Here is a 23,679-nt window from a genome sequence, read left to right as displayed (position 1 = left end):
CACCTGTATCCACTTCCATTTTAATAGTGTTCCCATTTAATTTTAGATAGACCCAAAATCATTGCTGGTCTCCTTGTACTGCTAGAACACTGGGCTTAAACTGCTTAAGCTGACTTGACACTTTGGTACTCGATGAGTCTTCAGTTGGATCACTTAACCGGTAAATTCACCCTGTAGACTTTGCAGTATTTTTCTTGGTGCACTTTTTTGTGAAGATTCACGTGACCAACATGCCTTGGCAAGGTGAATAATAACTTTCCCACAATTTTTGCATTTGTTCTCTTTGCACCAACAATCTCCAGCCAGATGTCCCACTTGGTTGCAAAGATGACATGGTAGGTTCTTGGTGGATCTGCTTCTTGCAGATTCCATCTCATGGACTTTAGCTCAAACTCCAATCAGCGAAGCTTCTCTCACAGCAAATTCCAGAGATGTTGAGATTTCTATCGCAGATTCTCTGGTTAATGAACCTTCAGTCAACAATTTCCTTTGGATGGCTTCATCCGTGAGGCCACAAACTAATTGGTTGCAAAGAGTATCATCCAAAGTCTGGCCAAATTCTCAGTATTTTGCTAGCTTTCACAATGATTCAACATATTGTGAAATGTTTTCCCCTTCCTCCTGTGCACGACGGTGAAACTAGAATCTTTCAGCTATTGATACTGGACGAGGAGAGAAAGGTTCTTGCGAGACAGCATTAACTCATCACAGGTTTCCAGGTTTAGCTGCTTGTACTATTCTGTAGCAACATGAACGTTTTCCTCCCAACTGAGCTAAGGTGGCAGTATGCAAATCTGCGGTGTCTGATTGGCTTTAAGGAATGACTGGAAACTTTCCTCATAAGTGTGGTGATATGCATCACCGTATATACACAAAGAGTTAATGGAAATACACTACGACTAAGTAAACACGAGAGGGAGCACCGGAGATGTCATGACATGCAGACATATAGCTAATGAACACATAGAATAGGACTCGACCAATGGGCAGTCAAGGCACCCAGAGGTGATACTAACACAAGGGGGCAACCCACATATAAGGACAGGGCACACATGCTCTGTCTCTTTTACAGACAAACACTTAGAGAGTAGGACGGGGCAGATCAGAAGCATCACACCCACTACGTGGCTTAGAGCAGACTGGTTAGTTAGACTGAGTTACTATAGCAAGATTAGCAGGAGAATCGAACTCATAGAGAACTGTGCTAATGGTTCAATAAATCACATTGAACTTACTTCAAAGTCTGGAGTATCTTTTGGCCAAAGCTGCATCGAGTTGCAGCCTGTGTTATCCTAGAGTCCATAACACATCATGGTACCAGTAGTGCCTGTTGAATCTATATAGTTCAACTCAGCAAGTTCCGTGACTACCAGCAACAGCACCCAGGCAAGATGATCGAGATTCCGGTTCCTCAGCACCTCAGATACCACGGCAATCTCAGTGCCAACTGGCGTGCATTCAAGCACAGATTTGAGATTTACATGGTAGCACCCGACCTAGATGGCGTGGCCGATGCTGAGAAGATAGATCTTCTACTCACCATTGTGGGTGAAAGTGCAACAGAAATCTTAAACTCCTTCAAGTATTCCAAAGGGCAGGACAAGGGAGACTTCCAGCCAGTCCTGGACATGTTTGAAAACTACTGCAAAGTAAACACAAAAGAAATTGGTAAAACTGGTGCTTATACTCACCACGAGGCAAAGGTAGGCTTGCAGCAGAGGCAAACGGCAGTTTTGATTGGCAGCCATCTTGCGCAAGGAGCCTCACATGCGCAGTTCCCCAGAAGACGCGAACCGGCAAAACAGTGTTTTGCGCATGCACGAGAAGCCGCGCATGCGCAGTCGCGCAAAGAGCACACAGTAAAGGAAAAGCAATCTGTGCATGCGCAATCCATTCCTATGCTCTACGTCACAAGCGTCATGACTTCAGAGGCCCCGGACCACTCCCACTTAAAGGGTAATGTCCGAAAATAGTGAAAAAAAATTTTCAAGCCACAAAACACAATTCTTTCACCTGGAACGACAGCACAATGCCTGAACCTCGACCAGTAGCTGAAAGTAACCTCCACAGAACCCTGCAACAAGCAGTTAGCACCGCCCGAAAAGATGATTTAGCCCTTGAAGACTACGACTCAGACGATGATTTCATCATTGGACGTGGCGACCTCAGTATCAAATCCGACACATTCATGGCCGAGTTATTCAGATTTGAGGATCCTCAGCCCAGCATAGATGACATCCCGACCCATGAGTACAGGATTCTGCTGCGGCCTGATGCCAAGAGACAGAGAGCAGTACAAACCCACAGAGAGAGGCCTGACGCCACACCAGTGGTCCACGCACCACGAAGAGTGGTCCACGCACCACGAAGAGTCCCCGACTCCACACAGAGGGTGGTCCATGCACCACAAAGAGTCCGCGACTCCACACAGAGAGTGGTCCACGCACCACGAAGAATCCACGACTCCGCACAGAAAGCGATGACAAACTGCACAGCGTGACTACTGCATGTCTCCACACAGAGAACACAGAAAGACTCCACAGCGAGACCACTGCACAACTCCGTTGAGAGCGCACAGATCGACTCCACAGCAAGAGCACTGCATGACACCACACAGGGAACAATGCCAGACTCCACAGCGAGACCACTGCACGACTCCGTTGAGGGCGCACAAATGGACTCCACAGCGAGACCACTGCATGACACCACACAGGGAACAATGCCAGACTCCACAGAGAGAGCGATACAAGCCTCCACAACGAGCTCGTTGACCGACTCCACGATGGAAGTAACGCAAGACCCCAGAGCGCAGTCCTTGCATGAACAAGCCCATGAAGGTCTAGCAACCTTATCTGAGCGACCAACAGCAGACGATGCAAGTCTGCCACACTCAAGTGCACAGCAAGACGACTATGACAGTCTACCATGCTCACGTGAACAACAAAAAGACTGTGACAATCTACCCAGATTATTTGAGCCACCAGAAGAAGACTCTGACAGTCTACCCAGCTCATCTAACCGACAAGAAGACACTGAAGGTCTACCCACTGTATGTGCGACAAGTGACAAATACTTCACAATTCCCATACAAAATGTGCGACATCTCAGCGAGACTGACAGATCTCAGCTAGTGTGTACAGAGGCACTCGACGATCAAAGTGAGGCTACTAGTGACTCCAGTGACACCATGTTAATTCAACCCTTATCGACTCGAACCTTTCCACAAGAACCTGAAATGACTCCAGACAGGGAGCATCAAGAAACCAAAGGTGATTCAGGTGAACCAGAAAGGGCTCCAGACGGGGAGCATTGCCAAGCCATAGATGATTCAAGTGAACCGGACATGACTCCAGACAGGGAGCGCTGAGGAATCAGAGACGGCACGCTCAATGAAACAGCAGATGCCACAAAGAACAATGACACAAGTAACTTTGTGAAGGACTCGCATTATCCACTCGGTGTGGTCATTGAGCGCAACAAGCACAACAACAAAACCTACAAAAACGACAACAAAGACAACAACAAGAAGCATACCAACGGCACCAATGTCAACAACAAGCATGACAAAAACAACAACAATGGAACAACAACTGGTACGACATTGTACAACTATGCCCATGAAGGACAATGTTACTGCTCAGCTCAGAAAAATGGTGAGAGTGCAGACATACCATGGCATGATAACGCATCTTACAAATTCACGTTTGCTGCACTACAATCAAGCAGACCAGCTTTCAAGGCAGCTGACATACGGCATCAATACCGCAAACACAGACACCAGTCCAGGTCAGACAGGAAAGATGACATCAAGAATCGCTCCCACAAGCATCGGGAAAAAAAGAGTCCAAATCAGACAGCAAAGTGATTTGACCATTTGAACACCTCCTGATGACTTCTTGATTCCTTAAGCACAGGGACACTGACAGCATTCACAAGGAAATGACGACATCAACATCGACACTTCAATAACTAAACAAGAAAGCCACTCGACCATATAAATGCATGAACTTTGGACTCATAAATATTATTTGGTAGTGAATAATCATCACTGTCATCATGACTTGTACATGTTATCACTTATCTACCTATTTTGTTCAATTTTCTTTGATCAAGTACAGAAAATATTTGACACGAAAAAAGGGGGGATGTGGTGATATGCATCACCGTATATACACAAAGGGTTAATGTAAATACACTACAACTATGTAATGACATGCAGACATACAGCTAATGAGCACATAGAAGAGGACACGACCAATGGGCAGTCAAGACACCCAGAGGTGACACTACCACAAGGGGGCAACCCATATATGACAGGGTACACAAGCTCTGTCTCTTTCCACAGACAGACACTTAGAGAGAAGGATAGGGGCAGATCAGAAGCATCACACCCACCACGTGGCTCAGAGCAGACTGGTTAGTTAGACTGAGTTACTATAGCAAGATTAGCAGGAGAGTCGAACTCAGAGAACTGTGCTAATGGTTCAATAAATCACATTGAACTTACTTCAAAGCCTGGAGTATCTTTTGGTCAAAGCTGCATCGAGTTGCAGCCTGTGTTATCCCAGAGTACATAACACATCAATAAGAGTTCTATGTCTCCTCACCTTCGTCAAACGTGTCCAGGTCGCCTGTTCTACCTGAATTTTTGGTTTGCAGCTCCCTGATCTTTGCTCCTCAGCCTTTAGTATGTTTTCTCTGCTGTTTATTTTGGAATGGATTCTCCGATTTGAAGACTAAGTGCTGTGCCCGCATGGGAAGAGTGGCGTTTTACACCAGAAAAATGCCGCTCAAGCTGCACCAATCCTCCGTCTGGTGGGAGGCTAGCAGGCATGCAGCCTAAAGCCCCCACTCTACCTGCAGATACGGCTGGAGAATTGCCAGGTCCTTGGACGCGTATGCGCACGGCGGCGGCCTGCAGCTGCCGCACCGTGCAGCATTGCGCCGGCCACGTGCGGACCCGGCCTGCCACATACTATCCCCCAGTAACCCCCCTTACAACCACCGGACCAACGCCCCACCAGTTCCCCTAGTCCATGCCAAAGACCCCATTGCCTACGGAACAGCTCCCCTCCGACTGTCGCAGCGCTGGTCTCAGTCCACAGCCGCCACACCGAGTTCACAAAAAAAATAGCATGAGATCCACCCCGTCAGGAATTTGGCCCATCGGGGGCGGAGAATCGGGGGAGGGACTCGTATGAGTACGCCCTTTTTGAGGGGGCGGAACATCGCAAAATGGCGCCGCCCTAGATTTTGGCATAAACAGGGATTCTCCGGCCGATCGCCGAACCCGATTTCACCGTCGGCGACCAGAGAATCGCACCCTTTTTCTTTGATTAAGGCAGACAAATTCGCAACGCACAAGCAGACTAGCTGTTTCTGTCCCTCCCTATCGATTTCCGGCCAGTAGGTTGCAGTCGGCAGCCCCGTAGGTTTGCTTTCCCACCGCCCATTTCAGTGCCTCATGCGTGGTCTTCACAGTCCCATCCAGTACAACGGTGAGTTTGCTGAAAACTTTGATCCTCCATTTGATGTAAGACCCCAGTAATTCACAGCTTTAAAAAAAAAAACCTTTTACTTGCACTAGCGGCTGTCGCGATCGACTGGATGATTCGCCAATGCCCCTCTACAAACTGTACAGTGTAAAAATATGTACTTGAGAGCTATTTTTAGTTGCCACGACAACGATTTTGCCATGAAATTCAACAATATTTCTCCTGACCACACTCCCGATGGTGTATGGACCTGCATCTTCTTTGATGATTCCTTCTTCTGACTCACAATATCGTCTTCAAAAGTTATTTTTCTCCAATTTTCTGGTTAATGGCCCAGACCTCGTCACCAGTTGCTCTTTTGTCATATTCTTTGTTGTAGCCGCAAAGTGAGAGTATCAGAGGTGGTACAGATCAAGTTATATAAATTAGTGCAAGGGGTTTATTTACAAGATGCCACTCAAGCAGGGCACAACGGTGAACTCCACAAAAGCCCGTGAAACGCTCCAATGATGTAATTGCCTCACAAGCAGCATTACGGCAGCCAACAGTGATACATAACATCCTAATCTTGGGCGAAATTCTCCGTTATCGGCGTAAAGTCCGCCGATCGGCGCAGAAAACGGCGCAAATCCGACTTGCGTCACGTCGGAAAAATGGGTCGAAAGTCTCCGGCCCGAAATGGGCTAGCAGCGACGTAACGGGATCCGCGCTTGCGCAGTGGTTCACGCCGTGCAGCGTCATACGCGCTGCACGGCGTGTCGGCTCATAAGGCCGCGCTGCTTCCCGCCCCACCCGACCGGAACACCCGACCGGAACACCCGACTGGATGGCTGGCCGCCGCTCAGCCCCGAGGTTTGAGTCACGGGATGTGGAGGCGCTCCTGGACGCGGTGGAGCAGAGGAGGGACGCCCTGTATCCCGGGCACGGCCGCAGAGTTGCCCCACGCCACAGCCGGCGTCTGTGGAGGGAAGTGGCAGAGGCCGTCACGGCTGCGGCCCTGACACCACGGACAGGCACCCAGTGCCACAAGAAGGTGAACGACCTCGTCAGAGCAGGCAGGGCGAGCCTCCCCCATATCCCCCCTCCCCCAGATCCCCCCTCCCCATATCCCCCCATCCCCATATCCCCCCTCCCCCATATCCCCCCTCCCCCATATCCCCCCTCCCCCATTTCCCCCCTCCCCCATATCCCCCATATCCCCCCTCCCCCATATCCCCCCCTCCCCCATATCCCCCCTCCCCCATATCCCCCCTCCCCCATATCCCCCATATCCCCAAGTGAATCCAGCCCTAACCTTAACCTCTGCAATGCACGCGCAACCGATGGCGTGCATTCATATACCTGCCTAACAGTGTTGCCTTTTACCCCTGCCACCTCCCCCCCCACAGGAGAAGCACGCACACAACAATAGGGAGCATGTGAGGACTGGAGGAGGCCCCGCTGATGAGAGGCCACTGACCGAACACGAGGAAAGGGCCCTGGAACTGGCTGGCGGACCTGAGGACCGGGAAGTTGCTAATGCAGCGGTCGGGGCATACTAGCAAGTGAGCCACCGACAGCCTGTCCCCATATCCCCCCTCCCCTATATCCCCCTCCCCCATATCACCTGATCACTGCCTGATGTCTAACCATGCATGCTTCATTGTGTATCGCAGGACGAAACGTCCAGGCACCCATCCCCGCAGATGCAGACCGCCCGCAGGATGCCCCTCGGAGGCCACGGGAGACGGAGAGACCCGGACCCTCCAGCATGCGACGCCCGCAGGATGCCCCTCGCACACCATGGGAGACGGAGAGACCCGGACCCTCCAGCATGCGACACCCGCAGGATGCCCCTCGGAGGCCACGGGAGACGGAGAGACCCGGACCCTCCAGCATGCGACGCCTGCAGGATGGCCCTCGGACACCACGGGAGACGGAGAGACCTGGAGCAACAGGGAGGCGACACCCCCATCACGTGCGGGAGCGACCACCCAGTGACGAGGGGGGCAGCCACAGGCCCCCGTCACATCCGAGCCAGGACACCACTACCCAGGACACCACTACCCAGGACACCACTACCCAGGACACCACTACCCGGGACAGCACTGCCCAGGACACCACTACCCAGGACACCACTACCCAGGACACCACTACCCGGGACAGCACTGCCCAGGACACCCCTACCCGGGACAGCACTACCCAGGAAGACGAAATACCGGACAGTGACTCAGAGTGGATGGGTGGAGACGAACCCCCACCCCAAAGTGCCATGGACTCAGAGTGGGACGAAGAGCATGACACAACGCCACTGCTGTCACCAACACCCTCCACCATCGCAGAAACACTCACCTCGGTTGGGCACTTTAGTGATGAGGCGTCTGCTACACTCACTGGTGCGCACAACACAGCCGTCCGGGTACAGCAGGTGGAGGTAGGAGCAGCAGAGGGGCCGGGCGGTCGGAGTGCAGCCCAGCCCAAGCGAACATCTGCCGCCCAGATGGATCCCGGGTTCCTGGAGTTACCACACCCACACATAGATCTGATGCAACCACCGACCCGGAGGCAAGCGAAGAGGGTGACGGCCAGCTTGCAGCGGCTGCAGTCGCAGGTGGAGGAGTCCACCCACGTCCAGGAGCTGGGAGTGGTGCCGGTCATGCGTGCCACCCAAGCTGACACCGCACGGGTGGCGTCCGCGGTGGAGGCAATGGGTGCGACGGTGTCAGACATGGGGAACGGTTTGCGAGGCCTGGGGTTTTCCGTGCAGGCAGCGTCTGTGGCCCAGGACATGGCTGCCCTCTCACAGGAGGCCATGAGCCAGTGCCAGCGCCAGATGGCAGAGGCGCTCAACGCCATAGCCCAGTCTCTGCAGGCCATGGCCCAGCCTCAGCAGGCCATGGCCCAGTCTCTGCAGGCCATCGCTGAGGGCATCGGCGCCAGTGGCCATGTGCGAGCCGGCGTCGCACTGTCAAAGACAGGGTTTGACAACCCCCTGGGCTCCATGCCTGCAAACCTGCAGACCCCTGTCGATACCAGCACGGGCCTCCAGGACTGGCAGCGCCAGATGTCGGGGGCGCGTCGGATGGCCAGTCCGTTCGCATCCCCCACCCATGTAGAGGCCTGGGGGCCATCGGGCACCCCGAGGGAGGAGGAGGTGGTGTGGTCCGTCCCGGCTCCCCCTGTAGGGAAGGTCCCGGTACACCGCGACACCTCGGACTCCCCCCCTTCCGTACCAGGTGCATCGGGTGGGCAACGGGCAGGACAGGCTGGCAGCTCGCCATCCCAGTCGCCCGGGCCGCAGCCTGGCCCATCTAGGCCAGGACGCCCCAGGAAACGGCCGCCAAAGTGATCCAGTGTCAGAGGGCAGGAATCACAGGAGTCCACCTCCAGTTCTGCTGTACCGCTTGGGGAACCACGTAGACGTAGTCAAAGGGCCCGTAAGGCCAAACAATTAGACACTGAGTAAGTTGGCACGGGTGCAGGGCACAGATGAGTTTTAGGGGCTAGGGCACGTGCATGAACTCGTTTGGTTATTAAAGTCAATGTTACACCTACAGAAGCTGCCTTTGTGCTCTGTCCAAAGCGTGCGGGGGTGTCATGTACGTTGAGCGCAAGTGTGTGTGTAAGGGGTGGTCTTACCTCAGCCCCAGGTGGGTCTGCCCCCTTCCCCCTGGGCCGCCATCAACATCCCCTGGGCAGAGGACGGGACCGTGTGCTGCAGTGTCACAGCCGCATGCAGGGATGGTCCGGGTGGATGGTGGTACTGTGGCCATGGGTCAGACATAGTCCAACGATGTGGAGCCAGGAGCTCACCGCAGGACAAGTTGTCATCATCCTCCATGGCCTGCAATAGACACGCGTCCACCCGCAACTGTGTGAGCCCGGCCCGTTGTGCCGCAGGTGGATCGGCAATGGGGGGGGGGGTGTGCATGCGGGTTGGGTGGGTGGAGTTGAGGAGGGGGGTGAGGGTGCTGGGTGGGTGGATGGGTGGGGGGTGTGGGTGGTCGGCTGTTGCCATGGTGTGCGGTCTGTGGCCATACTACCCGATTCCCACGCCCATCTAGTCAGTGAAGCGGGCGTCTATCAGTCTGTCCCGTGCCCGCTGGGCCAGCCGGTAATGGTGGACAGCCACCCGCCTGTGTCTACCCCGTCTGCCCTGACCATTACCCCCATCCCCCTCATCTGGGGAGGACTGCGCCTCTTCCTGCTGCTCCTCCACTCCGCCCTCCTCTGCCTGCGGCACATCGCCCCTCTGCTGGGCTATGTTGTGCAGGACGCAGTACACCACAATGATGCGGCCGACCCTATCTGACCGATACTGGAGGGCGCCCCCAGAGAGGTCCAGGCACCTGAAACGCATCTTCAGCACGCCAAAGCACCTCTCTATCACTCCCCTTGTAGCTACATGGGCATCATTGTAGCGGTTCTCCGCCTCATTGCGTGGCCTCCGTATAGGCGTCATCAGCCACGATCGCAAAGGGTAGCCCCTGTCGCCCAGCAACCAGCCCCTCAGCCGGGGATGGCGTCCCTCGTACATGCCGGGGATGGATGACCGCGACAACACGTATGAGTCGTGTACACTGCCTGGGTAACGGGCGCAGACGTGCAGGATCATCATGCGGTGGTCGCAGACCACCTGTATGTTCATCGAATAGGTCCCCTTCCTATTGGTGAACACGGCCCTGTCATCTGCAGGTGGCCGCACGGCGACGTGCATCCCATCAATCGCGCACTGGACCATGGGGAACACGGCCACGGCAGAGAAGCCCACGGCCCGGGCATCTTGGCTGGCCCGGTCCACAGGGAAGCGGATGTAGCGGTGCGCCATGGCATATAGGGCATCTGTCACTGCCCAGATGCACCGATGCACCGATGTCTGCGATATGCCGGACAGGTCCCCACTCGGTGCCTGGAATGACCCCGTTGCATAAAAGTTCAGGGCCACCGTAACCTTGACGGACACGGGGAGAGGGTGTCCCCCGCCAGTGCCACGCGGTGACACGTGTGCCAGCAGGTGGCAGATGTGTGCCACGGTTTCCCGCCTCATCCGGAGTCTCCTACTGCCTTCCCGGTCCGTGAGGTCCTGGTATGACTGCCGGGGCCGGTACACACGGGGCGCCCTCGGGTGCCTCCGTTGCCGTGGGGCCGCGACGTCCTCTTCCCCCTCCTCGCCCTGTTGGTCAGGTGTCCCTCCAGCCTGGGCGGCTGCCGCCTGTCCCTCTGCGGCAGCCTGCGCCGCCTCTCTGGCACGCACCTCCTCCTCATCCAGGGCAACATAGACATTAGCGGCTGCCGCAACGGCGGCCAACATCGCTGGATGATCGAAAAACATGACGGCCTGGTGGGGGGGAGGGGAACGACGACATGTCATCATTGCCCATATCCCCTCCTCCCCCCAGCCAGGTGGCATGGACCGCATGGGTCCAACTGTTGGAGGCTGGCACCTGGCCAGGTGGACCAACTCACTTGCCCTCGCAGCCCCCTCCCCGGCACGGACCCCCCCCCATCCTCCTCCCCGGCACGGACCCCCATCCCCCTCCCCGGCACGGACCGCCCCCAAGCTCCTCCCCGTCACAGACCCCCCAACCCCTCCCCGGCACGGACCCCCCCCCCAACCTCATCCCCGGCACGGACCCCCCATCCCCCTCCCCGGCACGGACCCCCCCTCAACCTCCTTCCCGGCACGGACCCCCCATCCCCCTCCCCGGCACGGACACCCCCCCAACCCCCTCCCCGGCACGGACCCCCCCATCCCCCTCCCCGGCATGGACCCCCCCCCAACCTCCTCCCCGGCACGGACCCCCCACCCCCTCCCCGGCACGGACCCCCCCAACCTCCTCCCCGGCACGGACCCCCCATCCCCCTCCCCGGCACGGACCCCCATCCCCCTCCCCGGCACGGACCCCCCTCACCACCTCCCTGGCACAAATCCCCCATCCATCTCCCCGGCACGGACCCCCCCCCCCCCCCAACCTCCTCCCCGGCACGGACCCCAACCTCCTCCCCGGCACGGACCCCCCATCATCCTCCCCGGCATGGACCCCCCATCACCCTCCCTGGCACGGACCCCCCCCCCAACCTCCTCCCCGGCACGGACCCCAACCTCCTCCCCGGCACGGACCCCCCATCCCCCTCCCCTGGACGGACCCCCCCCCAACCTCCTCCCCGGCAGGGACCCCCATCCCCCTCCCCGGCACGGACCCCCCCAACCTCCTCCCCTGCACGGACCCCCCATCCCCCTCCCCGGCACGGACACCCCATCCCCCTCCCCGGCACGGACCCCCCCCCCAACCTCCTCCCCGGCACGGACCCCAACCTCCTCCCCGGCACGGACACCCCCCAACCTCCTCCCCGGCACGGACCCCCCATCCCCCTCCCCGGCACGGACCCCCCATCCCCCTCCCCGGCACGGACCCCCCCCCAACCTCCTCCCCGGCACGGACCCCAACCTCCTCCCCGGGACGGACCCCCCATCCCCCTCCCCGGCACGGACCCCCCTCCCGGCACTCCCCCGGAGCCCAGCCCACTCTAACCACCCCCCCCCCCCCGCCGCACACACACACACACAACCTGAGACACACCTCTCCTCACACATTCAGACTGCGGCCACGACATCGCCTGCCCAGAGCCAACCTTCCAGATCGTCACTCACCTCCACGCTGGTCGGCGTGAACCTGGAGCACAGGTCACGCCGATGAAAAGGAGGTTTTATTCACGTCGACGCGAACGGTCATCACGTCGACGGGACTTCGGCCCATCCGGAAGGGAGAATATCGGCAGGCCGAAAATCGGCTGCCTTGCGCAGACCCGTGCCGTTCTCCGACGGCAGCGGCGACATTAACGCCCCGCCGACTTTTCTCCCTTCGGAGACTTCGGCAACTGGCGGGGGCGGGATTCACGGCGGCCAACGGCCGTTCTCCGACCCGCTGGGGGGTCGGAGAATGACGCCCCCTCTTTTCCTCAGTTGGCTAAAATATAGCACATTGTTCCGCATACAAGGACACAACATTCATGTTCCACATCAGGTCCTTAAGTTATTAACCGGTGGCTAAACATTTCCCACATTCCAACATTAATACCTCCCTTCAGGTTTTACTATGCTAGAAAGTATAAAATATGATTTGTAGCCAGAGAATTCTCATCTCCACATTGGCTCAATGCATACCTTGCGAGTTCAACATCCAAAATAATACATGCTGTTATGTTAACCTCTAATAATTCACAAGGTATATTAAAATGTTTATACCAATTAATTATGATATATTAAGAAAGATGGCAATGTATAAAATGCAGGTGTTGAAGTGTGAAATAGTGACCTAAAAACTGGAGCAGGCACAGAAAGGAGTTGCAATTATGTATTGTTTGAGCAAATATAACTATAACTATAAAACTCAATTTCAAATGTAACTGCGTTATCCCAAAATATATTAACGATTCATGATAACTATTTTGCTTCCTTAACTGCATGTGCAATAAATTCTAAATACAAATGCAATAGCCATAAATGTTACAAAAAAATCAGATTGAGTAGTAATAACACTTACAAACCACAACGTGATAAAATTGTGAAGATAAATTACCCTTGATTCAGGGAAAATAAAAGTTCATCGCAAATATAATACAGTGGATTACATCAAAGATCATTTTAGCAAGCACGTCGCGTCCTGTTTAATTGTCACTTTTCTCAGTATCCTAAGTCATGTCCATAAAGCTTCACAGAAAAGGTGATAATGGAAATCATGTGGATAAGATTGTTTTTTTAACCCCTGGGGTACTCCATTGTATTTGTAGCTTTCACAAATACACTTGTCTTTTCCCTTCATAGGAAAACTGCTTCCAGTGATATAATGTGGGATCTTAACATAGAATTGGAGAAATCCGCAAATGTGTTCAATGATTCTTAACTAATTTTTAAAAAGGATATTGGATGCTGAATGGTGAAGGATCACAATCTATAAGCATGCCTTAATCACAAGCCGAATAAGCTTTCAAGTCACGAAAATGTGAAATAAGTGTGAGATCATGGGGAGGGTTCTCCGGTCCCCCAGCCACGTGTTTCTTATGCCGTTTGCAGACGGAGGGATTCTCTATTCACATCGCTTGTCAATGGGATTTCCCATTGAAGCCACCCCACACTGCCAGGAAACCTGAGGGTGGGAAAAAAGAATTCCAAGGGCTGGAGAATGCCAGCACATATCTACTGCAGTGTGGGAATGTGCTCATACAATAAGTACTTAGCATATTGTTTAATTTATCATTTAAATTTTGCAGTGAAGTACATTCAGTTCAATCATTATAGTAGTTTAGGTTTGTTGCCGACTTCATCAATCGGCTGGATTCTCTGCCCCTGTTGGCCAAGAAATGGGATTGGCGTGGATCAAATTCACCCATTTGCATTCAATTAATCACCGGATTCTCCAAGCCCACGTGATTTTCCGGTCCACTGGGCCGGGATTCATGTGGACGTAAATTGGTGGAGGTATTTCCCAGCATGGCCCTTACCAGTGGAACTCGTGCTGGGCCAAAGGGGTAAATCTTTAAGCGAGTGGCCCCCAAAGTCCATCAGAGGGCCACATCCCACAATGCAAATTCTGCCCACGCTACCAGTACTAGAACGCCCCCCCCCCCACCACCGGCCCTTCCACCAGAGACCCCCATTACAGAGATCCCCACAAGAGAGACCCCCCAGAAACCCTCTATTACAGTGACCCCCACCAGAAACCCCCTTAAGAGAGACCGGCACATCAGCAACCCCCTAAGAGACCCCTGCAAGAAACCCCCATTACAGACTTCCACCAGAGACCCCCCATAAGAGAAATACCCACCAAAGACCACCATGACAGAGATCCCCATGAGAAACCCCCCATAAGAGAGCCCCCTACCAGAGCCCCCCATAAGAGAGACCCTCACCAGAAACCCCCATAAAAGAGACCCCCACCAGAGAGTCCCCATAAGAGAGACCCCTGCCTGTAGGCCCCACATTAAAGAGAACCCTGTCTGGAATCCCCCATTACAGAGACCCCTGTCTGGAATCCTCCCCATTACTGAGACCGCTGCCTGGAATCCCCCCATTACAGAGACACCCGCATGGAATCCCCCCATTACAGAGACCCCTGCCAGGAAACCCCACCATTACAGAGACCGTTGCCTAGAAGGCCCCATTGAGACCCCTGCCTACAAGCCCCCCATTACAGAGATCCTGCCTACAAGCCCCCATTACAGAGACCCCGGCCTGGAATCTCCCCATTACAGAGACCCTTGCCTGGAAGCCACCCATTACAGAGACCCCTGCCTAGAAGCCCCCCATTGCAGAGACCCCTGCCTGGAATTCCCCAATTACAGAGACCCCTGCCTGGAATTCCCCAATTACAGAGACCCCAACTTGGAATCCCCCCATTACAGAGTCCCTGGCCTGGAATCCCCCCATTACAGAGACCCCTGTCTTGAAGCTCCCCATTACAGATACCCCTGCCTAGAAGCCCCCCATTACAGAGACCCCTGCCTGGAACCCCCCAATTACAGAGACCCCAACTTGGAATCACCCCATTACATGGTCCCCTGCCTTGAAGCCCCCCATTACAGACCCCTGCCTAGGAGCCCCCCATTACAGAGATCCCTGCCTGGAAGCCCCCATTACAGAGACCCCAAGCCTGGAATCTCCCATTACAGAGACCCCTGCCTAGAAGCTAGACAGCAGTACAGACAGGAGTTGGAATTCTCTGGTCATTACGATTCACTTTACCTGCCAGAAGTGCACACACGCCTTCGGGTTTCACAGCAGCGTGGGTTGGTTACTGTAGCCATCTGGGATGGCCACTTCCAGAATACAAAATGGATGTTTGCAAAGATTGCAGAAAACTATAGACAATGCTAAGAAAACAAGCAGGCACAGAGCCTGTACGTGTATTGGGACCGCAGCTCCCAGACGAGACTGAAACTGTAGGTCTATTAGCATATTGATGGCCCATCTCCGGGAACAAAGGGGAGATACTCAAGTAACCGATCTGGCTCCAGATGTTGCGGCACCAGTTCCCCAAACCGAAAGCATAAACAAAGCAAGGCCAACGGCCACCTAGGACACGCCCTGCCATCAGGGCACCCACCCATTTATTGGTCAAGATCAATACGAGTGATCAAGATACGGCCCAATTAATTGGGGCCAAGTTCAAGGACCACCCAAAAGTGCGCGAAGCCCTTTCAGTTATAAGAAGAAGGACCCAGGATAGAATCTCTCTCTTGGAATTGGCTCTGAAAGCGGAGAGACCCTTCCACCAGCTACACCAGAAGCAAGTAAGTCCAAGGTCAACGCTCGCTACCGGATGGACAACCTTAGTTGTTCTCTTGTACCACTTCGACCCCAGCAGCCTCAGATCCGAACAACGGCCATTGTTGCTCTGACTGAGTGGGCGCCCGAAGCTAAGTATAGGCTTTAGCATTAGAGATAGTTTAGTCTGTAGTATTTCGTGCATGAGTAGATATTGCTGTGTCTGTAAATAAATAGTATTGACTTTGAACTAACTAACTGGTGTATCGGCTCTTTGATCAGTATTCGTGTTTGAACCTTGCGGCGGTATTGAAAGATACCTGGCGACTCTAAAGCAAACGTAATTAGGATTAAGGAAGGCGGCCATATTGACCGCCATATTTAGAACCAAATAAGCAAGGTTACAATGGGAAATTCCATTGACAAGGGGCAGAAAGATAGAATCCCGCCGGCAGCGAAGCTCGGGCGGTCGAGAAAGTCTCAGCTGGGGGAACCGGAGAATCTCGCCCAGAGACAGTGAACAAAATCACTGCTTTAAAACTCACCAGTGCAACACACCTGCCAGCTCAGGCAGAGGAAGCAGCACCTATCAATTCCTAGATGGGTTTAAACTACCTCAAATCTTTGATCAGCAATGCATTCATTTCTATGAATGTGAAATTGATATGAATGTAAGCTCCCAGCTTGATTGCAAATCAGTGGCGATTCATCTCCGGCAGGAGAACACCGTGTTTCGCTCGGCATGGATCCAGGAGCACCAGGGGAATAACGGGAGATGGCAAAATCGAGATTCGAGCTTGACACAAACCATTTTGTGATTCACCAGGCTCGCTCCCAATGGCGAATTCTGGATCTCGCCCATAAATGGCAAGAATATTACTGACCCTAATTTGCAATCATTCCAATCTCATTAACGAAACTGAAGTCGAATACAGTGGCCTCCTGGGAATTACCAGGTTCTGCACTGGGAAGTCACGCGAGTGCTGTTTAGTATTCATTTTCAAAAACATGAAGCTGGCACAAGGCTACTGAGGGGAAGTGAGTAGCGCTTTCTATTTACCTGCATGCAGCTCAAGGGCACTGGAGCTGCTGTGCCAATCCACCACTGAGGACCTTCTTGCAGCCAAGGGGTAAGTGTGTGGATGAGCGGCGGGAAGCTGAGCACGGCCTGTTGCATGCAGAGGTCTGGCATCTAGGGGGTTCCTGATCTGGCGGGACCAGAAGTAGTCACTGCGAGCCAACAGTGGGCTGCCTTCCACCACCGAGAAACACGCAGTGGGGAAAACAGAGAATCTTGGCCATTGTTCCATATTTGATTTTTAGTTCAAAGTTAACTATTCAAGTATTCTCAAAAAGTATTTCACAGCAGAAAGTGCATTTAATATTGTGTGCAAATAATACTCAGAAAAGGACGTGTCTTTGTAATGTTAACTTTCATGGCCCTTTGATATTCCAAAGCATTCTACAGCCAATTAAATGCTACTTGAAGCCTGGTCACTATTTTAATGCAAGGAGATGTCGTATTCAAATCCACCCAGCTTTGGGATACATGGCCAGATCATCAATTTTCTCTTTAGTCTCTTTGGTTGAAGGATAAAATTTGCCGAACTCCAGAAATACTTCCTTGCTCTTCTTTGAATAGTGCCATGGATTTCTTACTGGGAGGGCAGACAGAGTCTCAGTTTAACATCGCATCTGAGGACGGCACCTCCAAATGTAATGTATTCCCTTGTTACTGCATTGGAGCTTTAGTAGGAAGAAGAATAAACCTTTCAGACAATTGAACCTATTCCATCAATTGATTTAGATCATGGCTGATTTGTACCCCAGCTCCATTTATTCATTAGCTTCATATCCCTTAATTGTATTGGATTGGATTTGATTTGTTTATTGTCACTTGTACTGTGGTACAGTGAAAAGTATTTTTCTGTGAGCAGTACATGGGAAGAAAAGGGAATAAAAGAAAATACATAATAGGGCAACACAAGGTATACAATGTAACTACATAAGCACCGGCATCGGATGAAGAATACAGGGTGTAGTGAAAATTAGGTCAGTCCATAAGAGGGTCATTTAGAAGTCTGGTAACAGCGGGGAAGAAGCTGTTTTTGAGTCTGTTTGTGCGTGTTCGCAGACTTTTGTATCTCCTGCCCGATGGAAGAAGTTGGAAGAGTGAGTAAGCGGGTGGGAGGGTTCCTTGATTATGCTGCCCACTCCAGAGGGAGGTGTAGATGGACACAATGGATGGGAGGCAGGTTTGTGTGATGGACTGGGTGGTGTTCACGACTCTCTGAAGCTTTTTGCGGTCCTGGGCTGAGCAGTTGTCATACCAGGCTGTGATGCAGCCAGATAGGATGCTTTCTATGGTGCATCTGTAAATGTTGGTGAGGGTTAATGTGGACGTGCCGAATTTCCTTAGTTTCCTGAGGAAGTATAGGCGCTGTTGTACTTTCTTGGTGGTAGCGTCGACGTGGGTGGACCAGGACAGATTTTTGGAGATGTGCATCCCTAGGAATTTGAAACTGCTAACCATCTCCACCTTGGTCCGCTGATGCTGACAGGGTTGTGTACATTACTTTGCTTCTACAAGCTCCCTTAAGCTTTGGAGTGAGATTTAATGGACAACCTTCAGAAGCAAGATTATTTCTATTAAGTCAAAGATGAAGCTTCAAAACTGAAAATAAAGCGAAGTATATCTATTGAACAAGAGATCATCAACTGTTATATTTTATTTTGGCTCTGCAATTGTCTGTTAAACGTACAAGACCCTGATCAACAAGTTCCATTAAGGTTACAAGGGCCAATGGAGGGAGTTGGAGTGGTGTCAGCAAGAACAGCTCTCTAAGGGCCAAGACATGGGGCTGGTTTAGCACAGTGGACTAAACAGCTGGCTTGTAATGCAGAACAAAGCAGCAGCGCGGGTTCAATTCCTGTGCCGGCCTTCCCGAACAGGCGCCAGAATGTGGCGTCTAGGGGCGTTTCACAGTAACTTCATTGAAGCCTACGTTTGACAATAAGCGATTATTATTATTATGAGTGGGAAGGTTAGATTTTCGGACAAGATAGAGAAGCTGCTGAATTTTTCCCCCAAAAAAATATTCTCTAGATTATAAGGAAATGTTTTATCACTTTGCGGTGACAATTAGAGAGTAGGCAAACAGAGATGTCTATGATAAGGAAAAGTAAAGTCAATTCGTTTTTAGTTTAAAGGTGAGAGGCTAATAGAGCCAGGCTGGCACTGCCAGGGTGCCAAGGGAGTGCCAGGGCACTGCTCTGCCCTGTCCCAACCACCCAGGGAGCTCTAATGGCCTCAATCACGCCTGGTCCAGTACTAATCGGTGCCCGGGTGAGGTCTCATCAGTGTGGCTGGTAAGTCCAAGGCGTCGGGAGAATACAGCCTCAACTAGGCTGTGCATATTTAAATGAGTCTAATTGCTCATTTAACTATGATTAACTGGATCACGCTCAGTTGGGGCATCATCCAGATCATGCCAGGTGCCACGGGTCAGCTGACTTGGGTAAAGTTTTGCATCTGGATATGTGCCCGATTTGGGCTTCTCCCACAAAACTCCTGATGCACCTGGATTGACGCAACACAGCGGGAAAATCACAATCTTAGATTCTCTGTTCTGAAAATGTTTTCCTCTTTTTCACAGCAGAAAGCACTTAGCTGCTTTTGATGTGGCGAGGACCTGCCATTCATAACAAGCAGGGCATTCAAGCATGAAGAAAATGATAGTCAACAGTCCACCAAGCAGCTGTCTCTGCATTAAGAAAATCACTAGCTAATGCAACATATTGCTCTGTGGAATTTAATGGAAGATTTGAATTTCAAAGGCTATCAAGGAATTTCAAGCCCTTTGAAGTGTACTGGGCTTTCAAGGAAGCCTCTAACACTTGTAATAGCTATTGCTTTGAACATTTCTGTCTGAGGCAGGAGCTGTTCGGAATGGATAAATGAAAATGCAGTGATTTTTCAACCTACTGCCTGGGCTGCTCTTCAGCTTTCAGGCAGTGGTCTCTGGTCGGAGGATGTGATGGGGGGTTTCTACTGGTATTCTCTGTTGGGGACCTCTGATGGGGGGTCAGATGGGGGAACTGGGGGAGTCTGATGGAGGAGAGGGGACGGCCTGGTGGGGTGACAGAATTTGCATAGTGCGGGGGAGGGGGCTTTCTGATGCACTTCAGGGGGCACCACCATTACATATTGACCACCCCCCCCCCCCTTTGACCCACCAAACAGTTCACCATGTCAGGGCCATGCTTGAAAATACCTGCACCAATCCACACTTGCATGAATCCGGCTGACAGGCCGGGAGAATCATGGAAGCCTGGAGAATCGGGTTTCTAGCCCGTTAATCAGGTGCAAATAGGTACAAATGACCCATTTGTGTCCTCCTGCCTGCACAGGGCATGTAACTTGCTGCCGCCGATGGGGGACTGGAGCATTGCAACTGGCTGAACCCGTTTTTAGGTAGATGCTTGATTCTCCGCTGGATCAGGAAACCCACTACCAGCGGCGGGCAGCATGGAATCCACCCCATAAAATGTTCAAAAAAATGGTGAGGAAAAGGCTAACAGTAATGCTTGAAAATAAAGAGAAAACAATACAACAGCTGAAGCCTATGTATTGTGCAGAGAAACCCAAGAGCTTCGTACAGTCGGCATAGGACCAGCCATTGGGAAGATTGTGTCATTAGCCTGTGACAGGTTTACATAAGCAAAATTCATAAACGTAGACATTGGAAATTACCTTGGGAAAACATTGACACACAAAATATGGGGAAAATGTAATAATGGAAGTCACAAGATGTAAACAGGAAGTGCATGCAGAATATACAGCACAGAAACAGGCCACTCAGACAAGCTGATCTACGTCACTGCTTGTACGCCACACAAACCTCTCTCATTACATTTTTCCACCCAGTTACTCTATCCTTCCATTCCATTCCTCCTTCATGGATGCATTAAAACCCCTCTTAAATATGCCAACAGCTTCAGCCATTCCAAGTGACAGCAAGTTCCACATTATATGAACAATTAACTCTGCTAATTGGTGAAGAATATTAGAATAATATGATGAATTATAAACATTCTCCACAATTACACTCCTGCGGACGCAAACGAGAATCCAGGTTGGTATGTTGCCTCCCTGGTGCAAGGGTCAAGGATGTCTCGGAGCGGCTGCAGGGCATTCTGGAGGGGGAGGGTGAACAGCCAGCTGTCGTGGTGCATATAGGCACCAACGATATAGGTAAAAAACGGGATGAGGTCCTACAAGCTGAATTTAGGGAGTTAGGAGTTAAACTAAAAAGTAGGACCTCAAAGGTAGTAATCTCAGGATTGCTACCAGTGCCACGTGATAGTCAGAGTAGGGATGACAGGATAGCTAGGATGAATACGTGGCTTGAGAGATGGTGCAAGAGGGAGGGTTTCAAATTCCTGGGACATTGGGACCGGTTCTGGGGGAGGTGGGACCTCTACAAATCGGATGGTCTGCATCTGGGTGAGACCGGAACCAATGTTCTCGGGGGTGTGTTTGCTCGTGCAGTTGGGGAGGGTTTAAACTAATGTGGCAGGGGGATGGGAACCGATGTAGGAAGTCAGTGGGGACAGAAACAAAAGGCAGGAAGGGAGAGTGTGTAAAGCATGACCAGAGAAAGCAGGGCAGAGAGCAAGGAAAGTCTACATTAAACTGTATTTATTTCAATGCAAGGGGCCTGACGGGCAAAGCGGATGAACTCAGGGCATGGACGGGCACATGGGACTGGGATATTATAGCTATGACTGAAACATGGCAAAGGGAGGGGCAGGACTGGCAGCTCAATGTTCCTGGGTACAGATGCTATAGAAAGGATAGAACAGGAGGTAAGAGAGGAGGGGGAGTGGCGTTTTTGATTAGGGAGAACATCACGGCAGTACTTAGAGGGGATATATCCGAGGGTTCGCCCACTGAGTCTATATGGGTGGAACTGAAAAATAAGAAGGGAGAGATCACCTTGGTAGGACTGTACTACAGGCCCCCAAATAGTCAGTGGGAAATTGAGGAGCAAATATGTAAGGAGATTACAGATAGCTGCAAGAATAATAGGGTGGTAGTAGTAGGGGACTTTAACTTTCCCAACATTGACTGGGACAGCCATAGCATTAGGGGCTTGGATGGAGGGAAATTTGTTGAGTGTATTCAGGAGGAATTTCTCATTCAGTATGTGGATGGACCGACTAGAGAGGGGGCAAAACTTGACCTCGTCTTGGGAAATAAGGAAGGGCAAGTGACAGAAGTGCTAGTGAGGGATCACTTTGGGACAAGTGACCATAACTCCATTAGTTTTAAGATAGCTATGGAGAATGATAGGTCTGGCCCAAGAGTTAAAATTCTTAATTGGGGCAAGGCCAATTTTAATGGTACCAGACAGGAACTTGCAGAGGTAGATTGGGGGAGACTGTTGGCAGGCAAAGGGACGGCTGGTAAATGGGAGGTAAATGTGTTAACCAGGGTGCAGGGTAAGCACATTCCCTTTAGAGTGAAGGGCAAGGCTGGTAGAAGTAGGGAACCCTGGATGACTCGAGATATTGAGACTCTGGTCAAAAAGAAGGAGGCATATGACGTACATAAGCAACTGGGATCAAGTGGATCCCTTGAAGAGTATAGAGATTGTCGAAATAGAGTAAAGAGGGAAATCAGGAGGGCAAAAAGGGGACATAAAATTGCTTTGGCAAATAATGCAAGGGAGAATCCAAAGAGATTCTACAGATACATAAAGGGGAAAAGAGTAACTAGGGACAGAGTAGGGCCTCTTAAGGATCAACAAGGACATCTATGTGCAGAGCCACAAGAGTTGGGTGAGATCCTGAATGAATATTTCTCATCGGTATTCACGGTGGAGAAAGGCATGGATGTTAGGAAACTAAGGGAAATAAATAGTGATGTCTTGAGAAGTGTGCATATTACAGAGGAGGAGGTGCTGGAAGTCTTAAAGCGCATCAAGGTAGATAAATCCCCGGGACCTGATGAAATGTATCCCAGGATGTTGTGGGAGGCTAGGGAGGAAATTACGGGTCCCCTAACAGAGATATTTGAATCATCGGCAGCCACAGGTGAGGTGCCTGAAGATTGGAGAGTGGCGAATGTTGTGCCCTTGTTTAAGAAGGGCAGCAGGGAAAAGCCTGGGAACTACTGACCGGTGAGCCTAACGTCTGTAGTAGGTAAGTTGCTAGAAGGTATTCTGAGAGACAGGATCTACAAGCATTTAGAGAGGCAAGGACTGATTCGGGGCAGTCAGCATGGCTTTGTGCGTGGAAAATCATGTCTCACAAATTTGATTGAGTTTTTTGAGGGGGTGACCAAGAAGGTAGATGAGGGCAGTGCAGTAGACGTTGTCTACATGGACTTTAGCAAAGCCTTTGACAAGGTACCGCATGGTAGGTTGTTGCAGAAGGTTAAAGCTCACGGGATCCAGGGTGAGGTTGCCAATTGGATTCAAAATTGGCTGGACGACAGAAGGCAGAGGGTGGTTGTAGAGGGTTGTTTTTCAAACTGGAGGCCTGTGACCAGTGGTGTGTCTCAGGGATCGGTGCTGGGGCCACTGTTATTTGTGATTTATATTAATGATTTGGATGAGAATTTAGGAGGCATGGTTAGTAAGTTTGCAGATGACACCAAGATTGGTGGCACAGTGGATAGTGAAGAAGGTTATCTAGGATTGCAACGGGATCTTGATCAATTAGGCCAGTGGGCCGACGAATGGCAGATGGAGTTTAATTTAGATAAATGTGAGGTGATGCATTTTGGCAGATCGAATCAGGCCAGGACCTACTCAGTTAATGGTATGGCGTTGGGGAGAGTTATAGAACAAAGAGATCTAGGAGTACAAGTTAATAGCTCCTTGAAGGTGGAGTCGCAGGTGGACAGGGTGGTGAAGAAGGCATTCGGCATGCTTG

The sequence above is a fragment of the Scyliorhinus torazame genome, chromosome 9 (genome assembly GCF_047496885.1).
Source record: "Scyliorhinus torazame isolate Kashiwa2021f chromosome 9, sScyTor2.1, whole genome shotgun sequence".
Taxonomy (NCBI): Eukaryota; Metazoa; Chordata; class Chondrichthyes; order Carcharhiniformes; family Scyliorhinidae; genus Scyliorhinus; species Scyliorhinus torazame.
This window is presented reverse-complemented; position numbering follows the sequence as displayed.